Raw genomic sequence first — 18,232 nt, 5'->3', positions numbered from 1 at the left:
GACACGAAAGGTGGGCGGTAACAATTTCTTTTATTGTTCAGACCAGCCATAGTGTAAGAATCGGGTGTTCCTGTGATACTGCATGAACAAGTTAACAGTCTAATTGTGTAACAGTACAAGGGCTGTAAAGCATGTGAGAACATGATGCGAGGAACCTGGTTATGGTAAAAAATTTTGAATGAGCCACACAGTGATATTTAGGTTAATGCATTGAGGCGATTGGCCAGTCTGAACAAATGCATTTTTAGGGCATGCTTAAAACTGTGGGGATTGGGGAGTAATCGCATTAACCTAGATAGTGCATTCCAAGGAATTGGCGCAGCATGTGAAAAGTCTTAGAGACGGGAGTGGGAGGTTCTGATTACTGAGGATGTTAACCTCAGGTCATTAGCAGAACGAAGGGCATGGATAGGGTGGTAGGCTGAGACGAAGGAAGAGATGTAGGGTGGTGCTGAGCCATGGAGTGCTTTGTGGGTGAGTGTAATAAGCTTATACTGAATTCTGGAGTGGATTGGTAACCAGTGTAAGGACTGACACAAGGTAGAGGCATCTGTATAACGATTAGTGAGGAATATGATCCTAGCTGCAGCATTCAAGACAGATTGGAGAGGGGAGAGTTTGGCAAGAGGGAGACCGATTAGTAGAGAGTTACAATAGTCCAGACGAGAATGAATAAGAGAAACAGTAAGAGTTTTTGCTGAGTCGAAAGTAAGAAAGGGTCAAATTATTGAAATGTTTTTGAGGCGCAGATAAGAGCGATCCAGTGATCTGATGGGGGGGGTGAATGAAAGCTCGGAATCAAGTATGACCCCAAGACAGTGAGCATGTTGCTGGGAAGTAATGGTGGAACCACACACGGAAATGGCAATGTCAGGTATGGGTAGGTTAGTAGAGGGAGGAAACATAAGGAGTTCAGTTTTTGACAGGTTCAGTTTCAGATAAAGGGAGGACATGATGTTAGAGACAGCGGTAAGACAATCACTGGTATTTTCAAAAAAAGCAGGCATGATATCAGGAGAAGAAGTGTGTAATTGAGTGTCATCAGCATAGAGATGGTTCTGGAACCCAAGTCTACTGATTGCTTGAGGGTCACAGTATACAAAGAGATGAGGAGGGGGGCCTAGAACCAATCCTTGAGGAACCTCAACAGTAAGGTGGAAGATGAGAGAAGGAAGAGCCAGAAAAAGGAAGAGAACCAGGAAAGAACAGTGTCCTTGAGGCCAATGGAGCGGAGCATGGTGATAAGGAGCTGATGATCCACAGTGTTGAATGCTGCGGTGAGATCCAAGAGAATTAGCATGGAGTAGTGACCATTAGATTTAGCTGTTAGAAGATCATTAGAGACTCTAGTGAGGGAAGTTTCAGTAGAGTGTAGAGAACGGAAACAGGATTGTAGAGGGTAGAGAAGAGAGTTATCTGAGAGATAGTGGATAAGTCGGGCGTGAACCAGGCGTTCCAGGAGTTTAGAGATGAAGGGAAGATTAGAGACAGGTCTATAGTTTGCGACACAGTTTTGGTTGAGGGATTTTTTTTATGTAATGGTTGTATGATGGCAAATGAGGAAGAAAGAGAGAGGTTGAATATTTTTGTTAGGTGAGTGGTGCCAAATAAAGCAAAGCCAATAACAGTCCGAAATGGCAAATATTTCCCATCAATTTACAATATAAAGCAGCAAATGAGATAAAATATAACTTTTAATATACCAATTAAAACAATACCAAAAATAATGTCACCCACAAGTGAATTTGTTAAAATGCAAAATGAATGGGTGATCCTCAGAGGATATTTGAAAACACCCAAAAGCATAGCATTAGGGATATAGAATGTAGCTGAAAAAACAGACAACAACCTATATGATGGATACAGCATGAAAAATAGCACAGTACTATAACCAATCGCACATGTATACACATGTATAATGTTTGAGACCAGACCAAGGGTTCATAGCCCCAAATAACGAGATTTCAAAAATAGGAACGAGATTTCAAAAAAAGGAACAATCTCACCAGTAAATGCAGACGGTCAGGAGTCATCAGGGATACTCTGTATACCTACAGGAAGGTAGCGACGGGAAGGCAATACCCTGTCAATTCCCTTACATGCTAACCATTAAACTGATCCCCAGACTCCTGCCCTTACAAGGGCAGTCCACAACTAGCCCTATATTGCACATGCCCTGCACTTTCCCTATGAGGAGCGTCCCAACACGTTTCATCCAAGTAACTCTTCAGGGGATTAACTTGTTTAAAGTGCCATAGTGCTATAGCTAAGAGAAATACATCCTCCCGCTCTCCATACTATCTGCTGTCTGCAGAGAATGGAAGGAAAAGGGCATATATATATATTGTTATGTTAATGCACACATATTGCCGCAAATAGGTAATTAGCATATATATGTTTGATCATACTTCACATACCAGTCATCTCTCATTGGGGGATTTCAACTCCCAGGGCGCGCCCCATAACCCGCGCTAAAAACGCCCCGCAATGACATCACTGGAAGGGGAAAGAAACACCTATCCAATTGGTGGACAGAGCCCCATTTCCGGTATACTCACAAAATGGTGGATGCCCCACTTCCGGTAACAAACCCAATACATAAATGGCATATTTCTAATCATCAATAACCACTCATAGTTTGCGCGCTGGGTAAACAGCATAAAACGACTTAATTAGGGAGCGCGCGGCATAATTCGCGCTAGACAACACCTCAGTCAGTCTCCCAAAGCCGATGTCGCCCCACTTCCGGTAAGGGCAAGATAGCGGATGCCCCACTTCCGGTGGCGTCCATTAACAAAACGGCGCCACACTTCCGGCTCGCAGGGAAAATACCCTGCCCCACTACCGGTAGGAGCAAGATGGCTGATGCCCCATTTCCGGTAGCGTACATTAAGCAAGACGGCGCCACACTTCCGATTCCCAGGGAAAATACCCTGCCACATTTCAGTGTTATCTATCTAAACAGAAAGCACCACGCTACCGGTTAGCAGGGAACAATTCCTACCACCCTCCTAAGAATGCGGCGCCGCCCCCAGCATCGCCATCATGAAGAAAGGCAATCATATATAATTAAACCGGAAAGGCACGTTAATTCAAAAATGGATATTCGTATAAGCACACAATTTTTGTCTAAATGTCAATAAAGACAAATTGGGCCCAATTAATACTCATCTAAGTGTCAATAAAGACAGATGGCGCCCAATTAGGTGCCAATATAAGATACCAACAAAATAAAATAATCGGCAACATGAAAATACAAATATAAGCATATAATGTACAGTGGGGAAAAAAAGTATTTAGTCAGTCAGCAATAGTGCAAGTTCCACCACTTAAAAAGATGAGAGGCGTCTGTAATTTACATCATAGGTAGACCTCAACTATGGGAGACAAACTGAGAAAAAAAAATCCAGAAAATCACATTGTCTGTTTTTTTTTCATTTTATTTGCATATTATGGTGGAAAATAAGTATTTGGTCAGAAACAAGCAATCAAGATTTCTGGCTCTCACAGACCTGTAACTTCTTCTTTAAGAGTCTCCTCTTTCCTCAACTCATTACCTGTAGTAATGGCACCTGTTTAAACTTGTTATCAGTATAAAAAGACACCTGTGCACACCCTCAAACAGTCTGACTCCAAACTCCACTATGGTGAAGACCAAAGAGCTGTCAAAGGACACCAGAAACAAAATTGTAGCCCTGCACCAGGCTGGGAAGACTGAATCTGCAATAGCCAACCAGCTTGGAGTGAAGAAATCAACTGTGGGAGCAATAATTAGAAAATGGAAGACATACAAGACCACTGATAATCTCCCTCGATCTGGTGCTCCACGCAAAATCCCACCCCGTGGGGTCAGAATGATCACAAGAACGGTGAGCAAAAATCCCAGAACCACGCGGGGGGACCTAGTGAATGAACTGCAGAGAGCTGGGACCAATGTAACAAGGCCTACCATAAGTAACACACTACGCCACCATGGACTCAGATCCTGCAGTGCCAGACGTGTCCCACTGCTTAAGCCTGTACATGTCCGGGCCCGTCTGAAGTTTGCTAGAGAGCATTTGGATGATCCAGAGGAGTTTTGGGAGAATGTCCTATGGTCTGATGAAACCAAACTGGAACTGTTTGGTAGAAACACAACTTGTCGTGTTTGGAGGAAAAAGAATAGTGAGTTGCATCCATCAAACACCATACCTACTGTAAAGCATGGTGGTGGAAACATCATGCTTTGGGGCTATTTCTCTGCAAAGGGTCCAGGACGACTGATCCGGGTACATGAAAGAATGAATGGGGCCATGTATCGTGAGATTTTGAGTGCAAACCTCCTTCCATCAGCAAGGGCATTGAAGATGAAACGTGGCTGGGTCTTTCAACATGACAATGATCCAAAGCACACCGCCAGGGCAACGAAGGAGTGGCTTCGTAAGAAGCATTTCAAGGTCCTGGAGTGGCCTAGCCAGTCTCCAGATCTCAACCCTATAGAAAACCTTTGGAGGGAGTTGAAAGTCCGTGTTGCCAAGCGAAAAGCCAAAAACATCACTGCTCTAGAGGAGATCTGCATGGAGGAATGGGCCAACATACCAACAACAGTGTGTGGCAACCTTGTGAAGACTTACAGAAAACGTTTGACCTCTGTCATTGCCAACAAAGGATATATCACAAAGTATTGAGATGAAATTTTGTTTCTGACCAAATACTTATTTTCCACCATAATATGCAAATAAAATGAAAAAAAAACCAGACAATGTGATTTTCTGGATTTTTTTTTCTCAGTTTGTCTCCCATAGTTGAGGTCTACCTATGATGTAAATTACAGACGCCTCTCATCTTTTTAAGTGGTGGAACTTGCACTATTGCTGACTGACTAAATACTTTTTTTCCCCACTGTATATGTATATACATATGCCAATCCCCAATAATGGGTGACAGACAAGTGATTCAGGCTTAAGGAAAATCCGAGTTGTGGATCAGAAAATTGGAAAAGACAGAAGAAGGAATTCAAATAAAACATACTTTTTGAACACAAGAGGATGTCAATACCGAGAACATAATCTTTTTGTCCTGCAACTCCTTAGATTTTGTCTTACTAGGAATTTTTTCATCTTTAACCATAAGGTGTACCACCAGCTGAGGGGGACCGCTATGGGGAGCCCCTGTGCCCCGGCTTATGCGAACCTCCTCCTCGGCTGGTGGGAGGAGATTCTGGTTTTTGGTGGTGATGAGGATGGGGGGTTGTCTGTGTGCCGCGTCCCTGAATTGTGGACGCGGTACATCGACGACATTTTCATTGTTTGGAGAGGCTCCGTTGAGGAATTTAATGAATTTGTTGTGGCACTCAACCACAATGATATAGGCCTGTTTTTCACTTCAGTCATTGAGACATGTAGACTGCCCTTTCTGGATATATTGATTGAGAAGAATGTGAAGGGAGAGATAGGAACTTCTACTTATAGGAAACCTACATCTACCAACTCCCTATTGCACTGGGGTAGTCATCATCCACAACATCTTAAGAAAGCAATCCCTAAGGGACAATATCTCAGAATTCGCAGAAACTGTTCTGAGACATCGAGTTTTGAGTTACAGGCTAGAGATTTGAGGGATAGATTTTTGAATAGGGGCTACCCCAGGCATGTGTTGAAACAGGCCTACCAAGGAGCTAAGGAGAGCAGACGTTGTGATCTGCTGACCACAGACAATGGAAAGTCCCCAGATAGTGATATCCTCAGATTCATCACAACGTATGACAATGGTGCAATTCCTGTAAGAAATATTATAAAAAAGCATTGGTCTATTTTACAGATGGATAATGACATTTCTCCGTTTTTGAGTGATTCACCTATGATCACATATAGGAAAGCACGCTCCTTAAAGGATAGACTGGTGCGTAGTCACTTTTCACCTTCAGTAAATAGAACATGGCTCCACAGTGATACTATGGGCTGCTTTAAATGCAGCCATTGTGTAGCATGTTCGCATATTGGTGTGAGTAAGACTTTTGTAAGTAATGTGACTGGTAAAAACTATGTCATTAGACATTTCATGAATTGCAGCACAAGAGGTGTCATATATAAAATGACTTGTAAGTGCGGATTGGAGTATGTGGGAAAGACGATTCGAGAATTTAAGAGGAGAATTGGTGAACACGTGGGAGACATAACACATAAGAGGGACACCCCAGTCTCGAGGCATATTCATGGTATGCATGAGGGGCAGATTTCATATCTTTCTTTTACTGCCATTGATAAGGTTTCTAAACCACAGAGAGGTGGCAATTGGGATCAATTGCTATTGCAACGTGAGGCTAAGTGGATATTTTACTTGGATACTGTAACACCTAAAGGCCTCAATGAACAGATCAATTTTAATTGTTTTATTTGAATTCCTTCTTTTGTCTTTTCCAATTTTCTGATCCACAACTCGGATTTTCCTTAAGCCTGAATCACTTGTCTGTCACCCATTATTGGGGATTGGTATATGTATATACATATACATTATATGCTTATATTTGTATTTTCATGTTGCCGCTTATTTTATTTTGTTGGTATCTTATATTGGCACCTAATTGGGCGCCATCTGTCTTTATTGACACTTAGATAAGTATTAATTGGGCCCAATTTGTCTTTATTGACATTTAGACAAAAATTGTGTGCTTATACGAATATCCATTTTTGAATTAACGTGCCTTTCCGGTTTAATTATATATGATTGCCTTTCTTCATGATGGCGATGCTGGGGGCGGCGCCGCATTCTTAGGAGGGTGGTAGGAATTGTTCCCTGCTAACTGGTAGCGTGGCGCTTTCTGTTTAGATAGATAACACTGAAATGTGGCAGGGTATTTTCCCTGGGAATCGGAAGTGTGGCGCCGTCTTGCTTAATGTACGCTACCGGAAATGGGGCATCAGCCATCTTGCTCCTACCGGTAGTGGGGCAGGGTATTTTCCCTGCGAGCCGGAAGTGTGGCGCCGTTTTGTTAATGGACCCCACCGGAAGTGGGGCATCCGCCATCTTGCCCTTACCGGAAGTGGGGCGACATCGGCTTTGGGAGACTGACTGAGGCGTTGCCTAGCGCGAATTATGCCGCGCGCTCCCTAATTAAGTCGTTTTATGCTGTTTACCCAGCGCGCAAACTATGAGTGGTTATTGATGATTAGAAATATGCCATTTATGTATTGGGTTTGTTACCGGAAGTGGGGCATCCACCATTTTGTGAGTATACTGGAAATGGGGCTCTGTCCACCAATTGGATAGGTGTTTCTTTCCCCTTCCAGTGATGTTATTGCGGGGCGTTTTTAGCGCGGGTTATGGCGCGCGCCCTGGGAGTTTGAAATCCCCCAATGAGAGATGACTGGTATGTGAAGTATGATCAAACATATATATGCTAATTACCTAATTGCGGCAATATGTGTGCATTAACATAACAATATATATATGCCCTTTTCCTTCCATTCTCTGCAGACAGCAGATAGTATGGAGAGCGGGAGGATGTATTTCTCTTAGCTATAGCACTATGGCACTTTAAACAAGTTAGTCCCCTGAAGAGTTACTTGGATGAAACGCGTTGGGACGCTCCTCATAGGGAAAGTGCAGGGCATGTGCAATATAGGGCTAGTTGTGGACTGCCCTTGTAAGGGCAGGAGTCTGGGGATCAGTTTAATGGTTAGCATGTAAGGGAATTGACAGGGTATTGCCTTCCCGTCGCTACCTTCCTGTAGGTATACAGAGTATCCCTGATGACTCCTGACCGTCTGCATTTACTGGTGAGATTGTTCCTTTTTTTGAAATCTCGTTCCTATTTTTGAAATCTCGTTATTTGGGGCTATGAACCCTTGGTCTGGTCTCAAACATTATACATGTGTATACATGTGCGATTGGTTATAGTACTGTGCTATTTTTCATGCTGTATCCATCATATAGGTTATTGTCTGTTTTTTCAGCTACATTCTATATCCCTAATGCTATGCTTTTGGGTGTTTTCAAATATCCTCTGAGGATCACCCATTCATTTTGCATTTTAGCAAATTCACTTGTGGGTGACATTATTTTTGGTATTGTTTTAATTGGTATATTAAAAGTTATATTTTATCTCATTTGCTGCTTTATATTAGGTGAGTGGTGACAGCAGGGAAAGGGACTGGAGGAGATGTGATGGAATGGGGTCACTGGTGCAAGTAGTAGGGCGAGAAGATGCAAGGAGTCTGATTACTTCTTCTGTTACTGGTTCAAAATCAGAGAGTGAGCTAGATGCAGTGGGGGAGGGAGGACAGTGAATGGTATGAGGTGATTGGGAGATAATTTCCTGTCAGATATGGTCAATTTTTTCTTTGAAATAATTAGCCAGATCATCAGCGTAGGAAATGAAAAGTGTCAAAGAGACGTTTCGGGTTATTGGATAGTGAGGTGAGGAGAGTGTTGAAATAGGTTTGTTTTGAGAGGTGAAGGGCAGTGTTATATGTTTTAAGCATAAACTTATAATGGATTAAATCTTCGGGTAAATTGGATTTTCTCCACCGACGTTCGGCGCACCGCTGGAGGAAGCGTGTTTGCAGCGTGTGCCTGGGTTGTCGCAATCTGTGCCTAGTTGTTCTATGTATAGGAGGTACAGTTTAATCCAGAGCACTTTGAAGTGTTTCATTGTAATGCTTCAGTGCAGAATCAGGACATGAGAGGGAGGAGATAGTGGCCAATGATGAGTGCAAGTTCTTCATAAGTTTCTGGGTATTAATGGCCTGTATGTTTCTAAAAGTGTGGAAAGTGGGGGTGACCTGGGTGGGATGGCAGTTCTTGATAGAGAATGATAGAAGCTTGTGCTAAGAGAGCGGGAGAGAGGAGTTTGTGAAATCATCCACTGAGCAAAGCTGGGAGAAGACCAAGTCGAGGGAGTTTCCGTCTTCATGCGTGGAGGAGTTAGTATGCTGCGAAAGGTCGAAAGAGGAGGTTAGAGATAAAAGGTGAGAAGCAGATGGTGAGAGGGGAAGAGCAATGGAGATGTTGAAGTCTCCCATGATGAGGGTGGGGATGTCACAGGAGAGATATTGTGGAAGCCAGGTGGCAAAGTAATCCAGAAACTGATGGGAGGGGCCCGGAGGACGATACACCACCGCCACTCGCATGGAGAAGGGGATGTAGAGTCTGATAACATGGACCTCGAAAGAAGGGAAGACAAGTGAGGGTACTTGAGGAATAACCTGAAAGGTAGATTTGGGTGATAGGAGCAGACCAACACCTCCACCTGTTCTGTTGTCTGATCTTGGGGTATGAGAGAAGTGTAGTCCACTATATAAAAGAGCAGAAGCAGCGGTGGTGTCTGCTGGATCCAGGTTTCAGTAAGAGCCAGAAGGTTAAGAGAATCAGAAAGGAAGAAGTCATGGATGAAGGAGAGTTTATTACACACCGAGCGAGAATTCCAAAGGACACAATTAAAAGAGACAGAAGGCATGCAGGAAATATTAATAAGATTAGAGAGGTTTCTGAGTGTAGCAGTTGAGGGGTTCGACTTACTATGACATGGGGGGCTGGGGTTGGGAGAGATGTCTCCTGCGATTAGGAGGAGGATAGAAAGAGTGAGCAGATGGTTAAGTGATTTGTGAGAGCAGTGTGTTGGATGGTGCGAATGAATGGATCTGTGCCGTTTAGCAATGTGAAAAGAACGTGAGTGCTATACATAAGAGAGGAAAGGACAGAGGGGCCGATATGGATGGAGTCTAAAAAGTTAATGCATGGGCGGTGGATGTGAGTGAATGCAGCAGCCAGGAAATAAATTATACAAATGCATATGGTATATATTTGTTGTAATCCAGTGGCGTCAATAGTAGCAGACCACGCAGCTGCTATGGGGTCCGGAGAGGTGAGGGGGCCTGGATGAGTGAGGGGGCCCGCGACGGCCGCTGCAGTTTGGCAGCTGTGCTGACACAGTACTATCTCCTTTAATTAAATGTAAGCAACAGCGTCGGCCCGCTGTATACCCCCTGGCCAGGCCCCTTGAAGCTCCCCTTTCCTTGTTTCCTGGTCAGCAGTTGGCTAAAGTCTCTGGTTGGATTTGCATAAGAACGCCACGCCTCCTGCCAACCAGAGAGGGAGCAGCACACGTGCATTGCAGGAAGCAGACAGGTCTCTAGTGCTGATGGGCTACATGTACAAGGTGATGTGTTATAATGAAGGGTCCTGTCTGCATGTGTAGGCTGTCTGTCAGTGGTGGGCTGTGCTTGGTCAGGATGTAGCAGGATGTGTGTTCCCCCTGCTGAACATGAGCTCACAAGAAGGAGTTAAGATGTTGCTCCTTGTGAGGGAGGAGACCCAGCCATCTGTCAGGAGGTGGATGAGGTGTGTGAAGGACTTTGGCTTCCTCCCTGTGAATTGTGACATAACATTGCTTCTTCAGTAGTTCGTGAACGATCCTATTCAAAGAGCCGGCTCCCTGCTGTGAACGAAATGAGCCAGCTCTGCAGGGAAAACAGCTGAGTTTTTTTTTTTCTCCTGGTGCCTGGCAGCTTCAGCTTAGTGAAGCCTGACTGTGACTCATCTGGGGGAGGAGCGGTCAGGAGAGGAGGAGATGTGGCATTGTGGGCTGTAAATAAATGCACGTGAGCTAACCCTTCAGTCCCAAATATATCCTGCCACTTCCTCCATGGCATATATGGCATGTGATTATGTGTAGGAGGAGGGATTCAGCACATTGTCATCATCATCATCATCATCTGCAATGACCTGTGCGTTACATTTAGGCCGGGGTCACACTAACCGACGCAAAATACGGTCAGTATTTTACATGCGTAATACGGATGAATGGCCCCTAAACAGTGCTCCGTATGTCATCCGTAATCAAGGTGTGGTCGCGTATTTTGCGCATGTAAGCATCGGTATGTAATCCGTATGGCATCCGTATAGCGAGATTTTCTCGCAGGCTTGCAAAATGGACATATAATGGAGCCCTATGACAGGTTTTATAACACAAACCAAAGAATAGATATAGACACATAGAATACATATATATATATATATATTCTATGTGTCTATATCTATTCTTTCGTTTCTTTATTAAAACTGTCAGTGTGAGTTTACTGTATAGCGCACTGAATTGCCGGCTTTGCTAATAACACCGGGTGCGTATTTCTCGCAAGTCACATGTGTGGTCCGTGTGTAATCCGTATTTTTTTGCGGACCCATAGACTTGCATTGGCGTACTACGGCCGTAGTACGCTGACAATCGCAGCATGCTGCGATTGGCACGGAGCGTAGAATACGGATGAGAAATATACGGCTGGTGCGAGGGACCCCATAGAGAATCATTGGTCCGTGTCTAATGCGTGCTTTTAGCGCCTCTCACTCGGCCGTATTCCTCGCCAGTATGACCCCGGCCTAAGTCCCAAATAAAGATCTACTTCACTGTCCCCTCATCCATGGCATATACATACAGTATATGGTATGTGTAGGAGAAGAGACTCAGGAAATTGTTTGGTATATCATCTTCTCATAGTATTAGGCCAGGTTCACATTGCGTTAATGGCCCTTACGTTCAACGGGATCATTACATAGCGGCACTAACGCACCCTTTGGCTGCAATGATACTAACGCATCCAAAATCAGCATGATGCGTTACTTCATGGCGCACCTCAAATGCTGCAGACCGCGTTCCAGGGTGCGTCATGAAGTAACGCATCATGCCGATTTTGGATGCGTTAGTATCATTGCAGCCAAAGGGTGCATTAACACATCCGTTACAGCGTTAGTGCCGCTATATAATGGATCCCGTTGAATGCAGGGCAAGGAGGATTCAGGACAGCACTACAGGGAGGAGGATGGACGGCGTCAGTTTTGCTGCTAAGGGCTCATACTCACTAGCGAGAGAGTCGCGTGATTCTCGTGAGAGTCTCTCGCATGGAAACCCGGCACTGCCGCCGGAACTCGGACCGGAGCATGCAGATACATGTATTTCTATGCAGCCGCCCCCTCCGGTCCCAGTGCCGGCGGCAGTGCAAGGTTTCCATGCGAGAGACTCTCACGAGAATCACGCGACTCTCTCACAAGTGAGTAAGATCCCTAAGGGTAGGGTAAGTAATATAAAGTGATTTTAGGTAAAACCTGTGGAGAGATCAGGTCCAGCACCGATCATTATATAGGGTTATGCTGGTTTCACACTTGCATATTTTGGCTGCACACGGATCCGTTTTCGTCACCCCTGACTTTCAGTGGTGACGGATGGGACTTGCATGTGCATCCAGTTGTCACCGTTTTCCCACAGATCGCTGTGTCTGCATATTTTTTCAGATGCACAAAAACGCAACTTGTTGCAGTTTTGTCTCATCTGAAAAACACGCAGGCACAGGGTGATGCACGGATCCGCAGCTACACGTATGGAATGGAGCTCTATGGAGCACAGATCCAGGACAACACGGGAAGCAAGGGATGTGCTGTATGGGAAAGTGATGAAACTGTATGGGAACAGTATGCAGACATAATGTAGACTACGTCTATATGCTTATCTGTCATACAGTGATCTTTCCCGCCTCACTAAAAGGGCTTGTGTCATATGGTATAGTGTGGTAATGATAATAAAATGTATAGGGAGCATGTATATGACATGGGGGCACCTGGTTAGGGGCTGTACGAGTGGGGCTGCGCTCACACTAGTGTTTTGGTACAGTGCGTTGTGATGCATAGCAATCCTGAGGCATCCTGATCCAGATTACATGCTAACATAGATAAAGAAGGCAATTAAGCATTAAATGCTACAGTACGTCCAGCTGTACAAGAAATGGGACCAAATGTGAAAAAATAAACATCAGGAAGGGGAAAAAAATGTGAAAATGAGCTGATTTTCCTGAGTAATGAGCGAAGAGCTGTAATCAGCAGAACGCAACGGCGATTAAACACTAATTGGATGGAGGATGAGCGATGCTGCCAGAGAGGAGATAGCACTGTGCTGCGCTATGACTCTGGGGCAGGATTACAGATGTTTGCAAGAAACTAAGGCATATAGAGGATTAATGTGTGGGCAAGAATGCTTTAACCCCTTCTCGCTGACAAAACGTATACTTGCATCCTAGATATGATGATCATGCCTTTTGTCTGTTTAGAACACCCCTGGGAAGTGATGGGAAGACATAATGTGTAGTTCTTGCCATTTAAAATTCCTTTATGTATCACTCATCATAGTGACCTATTGTCATTCAATCTGATTCTGGGGGGGGAAAACTTAAAGGGAGTCTGAACACAAAATGACTAAACGTACAGGTGCTCAGTGCACCCTTGGTGAGGCCAGTCTAGGGCACCTTCTGTCTACTTTCTATCTAGCTCTGCCAAGGGTGCACTGAGGACATATTTGGTATGAGCAGTCATTTTGTGCCATAATCGCTGGTCTTATTGTAGACAGCTTAACGAGGTTGTCCTGCTTAATCTTCCATTTTTACTTTTACAAGGAACATATCAAATTGGATATAAGAGTTTTACTTTTTCTTTTACTCAAATGAGAAAAAAATCAAAGACTAGCTAAAAAATTAATTGTTTGACCTATAACATGCATGCCTGGAGTTAAGAGCACCTGTTTATTTTTTTTGGGGGGGCCCCATTCAGACTTTTGCTATGGGGCCCCATGATTTCTATGTACACCCCTGTTGTAATCCAAATGTATAAGGAATAGATTTATTTACGTGTTTTACCTGTCTCCTGCCCTGTCTAACTGCCATGTTATAACTGCCAGTACTTTGATCAAATGTACTTTGATAAAATGCACTGTACATAAATGCCCCCCTGCAAAAATGCTTTCCCAGACTATGTCTGAATATATAGGAGGCCAGTTCTTAAATCTCTTACTTTTTTTTTCTCTCTCGGCAATCAAACTAAGTTGAGACAGAAGGACATACAAATGTAGTGAGCAGATAAACAAGTGTCCAGGCCTACATGGATCATAAACCACTTTGAAAAGTTACTTGACTTCATAGCATAAGGGGACAACTTATGTTGCTAAGGAATAACATAGGTAGGACACATGCAGGATTTGGTGCAGTAGCTTGAAATGGTTAAATACAATTATATATGCTGCTAAGATGAATAACATAGTTAGGACATATGCAGGATTCAGGGCAGTAGCTTGAAATAGTTAAATAAATAAATAAATTTGACCAATAATAATCAATTTGAGATATTTTGGGTCTTTATGAGGAACCAAAGAAAAATGTTTAACCGAACTATGTAATAGATAGCCGTTTTTAATATTTTGGCGATGTTTATTTAACCTTACATGCATTGTCTGGATGGTTCGACCAATGTATTGGAGACCACAAGTACACTCAAATATATTACAAAGGTCAACTGGAATTCAACATAACAATTAATATTGTATAGAGTTGAGCGAAACGGGTCGAAAAATTTCAAAAGTCGGGTTTCATGAAACGAAACCCGACCCTAGGATGAGGTCGGCCACGAGGTCGGCGACTTACGCGCCAAAGTCGAGTTTCAAAAGTTTGTTTTGCGCTCTTTTTCAGCCAATCAGGATCCACGGACACTGTGGGCAACGTGATGACATAGGCAGGGGTCACCACCATCTTTCAGAAGGGCATGCAAGTGATTGGCTTGCTTTGGTGGGCGTCACAGGGGGTATAAAAGGGCGTGCACGCCGACCGCCATCTTACTTCTGCCGATCTTAGCATAGGGAGAGGTTGCTGCTGATTCTGTAGGGAGTGCGTTAGGCAGGGAAGAAGACAAAAAAACTGCTTCTGCTGCTAGCGATTTGGCCTGCAAAACACACCAGTCACTGTGTGTGCAGTGCAAGGGGAGGCTATATTGTGGTGTATCAGTGGTGTTGGTTGTTGGGCTGCCTTTTAAGGCTTCCTGACAGGCTGGCATTGCTGTTTACCCACTGCTCTGCAAACTGCTTTTTTAAAAGCAATCCAATCTCCCTTATCCTCTAGTCACTTTTGTCACAGCTGTGCCATCGAGCCTGTGACATAGCGCTCAGATATCAGTGGGCCTCACACAATCCACAAGTGTCCAGTGTCCACAAGTGTCTGCAGAAATTCAAAATCTCCCTTATCCTCTCGTCACTTTTGTCACAGCTGTGCCATCGAGCCTGTGACATAGCGCTCAGATATCAGTGGCCCTCACACAATCCAAAAGTGTCCAGTGTCCACAAGTGTCTGCAGAAATTCAAAATCTCCCTTATCCTCTAGTCACTTTGGTCACAGCTGTGCCATCGAGCCTGTCACATAGCGCTCAGATATTCATTGGGCCTCACACAATCCAAAAGTGTCCAGTGTCCACAATTGTGTGCAGAAATTCAAAATCTCCCTTATACTCTTGTCACTTTTGTCACAGCTGTGCCATCGAGCCTGTGACATAGCGCTCAGATATCAGTGGGCCTCACACAATCCAAAAGTGTCCAGTGTCCACAAGTGTCTGCAGAAATTCAAAATCTCCCTTATCCTCTCGTCACTTTTGTCACAGCTGTGCCATCGAGCCTGTCACATAGCACTCAGATATTCATTGGGCCTCACACAATCCAAAAGTGTCCAGTGTCCACAAGTGTGTGCAGAAATTCAAAATCTCCTTTATCCTCTAGTCACTTTGGTCACAGCTGTGCCATCGAGCCTGTCACATAGCGCTCAGATATTCATTGGGCCTCACACAATCCAAAAGTGTCCAGTGTCCACAAGTGTCTGCAGAAATTCAAAATCTCCCTTATCCTCTCGTCACTTTTGTCACAGCTGTGCCATCGAGCCTGTGACATAGCGCTCAGATATCAGTGGGCCTCACACAATCCAAAAGTGTCCAGTGTCCACAAGTGTCTGCAGAAATTCAATATCTCCCTTATCCTCTAGTCACTTTTGTCACAGCTGTGCCATCGAGCCTGTCACATAGCGCTCAGATATCAGTGGGCCTCACACAATCCAAAAGTGTCCAGTGTCCACAAGTGTCTGCAGAAATTCAAAATCTCCCTTATCCTCTCGTCACTTTTGTCACAGCTGTGCCATCGAGCCTGTCACATAGCGCTCAGATATCAGTGGCCCTCACACAATCCAAAAGTGTCCAGTGTCCACAAGTGTCTGCAGAAATTCAAAATCTCCCTTATCCTCTCGTCACTTTTGTCACAGCTGTGCCATCGAGACTGTGACATAGCGCTCAGATGTAAGTGGCCCTCACACAATCCAAAAGTGTCCAGTGTCCACAAGTGTCTGCAGAAATTCAAAATCTCCCTTATCCTCTCGTCACTTTTGTCACAGCTGTGCCATCGAGCCTGTCACATAGCGCTCAGATATCAGTGGGCCTCACACAATCCAAAAGTGTCCAGTGTCCACAAGTGTCTGCAGAAATTGAAAATCTCCCCTGTCCTATAGACACCTTGTACCTTGTTTTACATTACTATATAGTTTGTTGGATTTTGTCTACATTTCTACCAAAAATGAGGAAGGCTGGTGGAAGAGGCCATGGAATTGGGCGGGGGTTGGCAGCTGGTAATGATGGTGTTGGTGGTGGATCTGATGGTAGTGGCAAGAGCAAAATAGGACCGAATGCAGGAGGTGTTGAGCCTGCGTCATCGTCTGGCTACATAAGGCCTCGAACGCTTAGTTTTCTAGGAGTTGGCAAACCGCTTTTAAAGCCAGAGCATCAGGAAAAAGTTTTGTCTTACATTGCTGACTCAGCCTCCAGCTCTATCGCCTCCTCTTCTTCAGTTGTAAAAAGTAAAAGCACTGAGTCGTCATTGGAGGCTCATGTTCATGAACCACACCTTTCCTTGTGTCCTTCACCCCAACCAAGATTGAAGGATGACGCAGGCCATACTACTGATTACTCCATGGAGCTGTTTTCACATACCATGCCTGGATTATCAAGTCAAATGGTGAATTACCCAGGCCAAGATGAATCTGACATGGAGTGCACTGATGTACAGCCGCTGATGGATGATTCTGCTGGTACATTCACTCAGAGCACTACATTGTCCTCGCAGAGTACAGAGCCAGATTCTGACCCTGATGAGACTCAGGTGCCGCTTCCCGCACACTATACCACCATACACGGTGACACAGAGGAAGGTGCACATGACATAGAAGAGGAGGTGATGGATGACCCAGTTGTTGACCCAGATTGGCATCCATTGGGGGAAGAGGGTGCTGCTTCCAATAGCTCAGATGAGGAGCATCCACAGCAGACATCGACATCGCAACAGCTGTTATCTGGCAGGCCCGGAGCACTCCAAAGACAGGTTCCAAACATCAAAAGAGTTGCTGGACAGCTTGTCCAGAGGGTCAAAAGATCACAGCGTGCTAGGCCGCAAAATGTCTGCCAAAGTAGGAAGAGTGCAGTGTGGCACTTTTTTGACCAAAATCCTCATGATCAGGCCAAAGTTATCTGTAAGAAGTGCGCAAAGACCTTTAGCCGAGGGAAAAATCTGAAAAATTTGAATACCAGTTGCATGCTTAGACATTTAACCAGCATGCACTTGCAAGCGTGGACACAACACCAAACCTCAAGTGCCACATGTGCAACTGATCACAACGAAGGTAGTCAGCAACGCTACATTGTTTCCCGCACTGTAAGCCCACCGGTTAGCACAGCAGCAAATGTTGAGGTGTCGTTGCAAGGCCACAGCAGTCAGGGAATCCCACTGTTATATCAACTTAAGACTGATTCTAGGCCATCAGAAAGAACACCAACTCCATCACCATCATCAACCCTCTCTTAGTCCGCCCTGTCCACCGCTACTTCCACCATATGCAGCTCTCAAGTCCAGCTCACCCTCCCAGACACTATGAGTAGGTCAAGAAAGTACTCAGTCTCTCATCCGCGTACACTGGGTTTGAACGCCCACATTGCCAAACTAATCTCGTTTGACATGATGCCCTTTCGGTTGGTGGAAAGCACAGCTTTCCGCGAACTCATGGCCTATGCAGTACCACGCTATGACCTACCCAGTCGCCACTTCTTCTCTCGCAAAGCCATCCCAGCCCTCCACCATCATGTGAAAGACCGCATTGTCCATGCACTCAAGCAGTCAGTGAGCGGAAAGGTGCACCTCACAACTGATGCATGGTCCAGTCGGCATGGCCAGGGCCGTTACGTGTCCATCACTGCGCACTGGGTTAATGTGGTGGATGCAGGGTCCACAGGGGACAGCGGTGGTGGGACAGTGCTGCCTAGCCCACGGTATAGGAAACAGTTGGCTGTAGGCGTTCGACCCTCCTCCTCCTCCTCCTCCTCCAGAAACGAAAGCTCGTCCACAGAGCGCAGTCGTACGAGCACT

Source organism: Dendrobates tinctorius, unplaced genomic scaffold, assembly GCF_039654945.1.
Source record: "Dendrobates tinctorius isolate UK_male_01 unplaced genomic scaffold, ASM3965494v1 ptg000097l, whole genome shotgun sequence".
NCBI lineage: Eukaryota > Metazoa > Chordata > Amphibia > Anura > Dendrobatidae > Dendrobates > Dendrobates tinctorius.
This window is presented reverse-complemented; position numbering follows the sequence as displayed.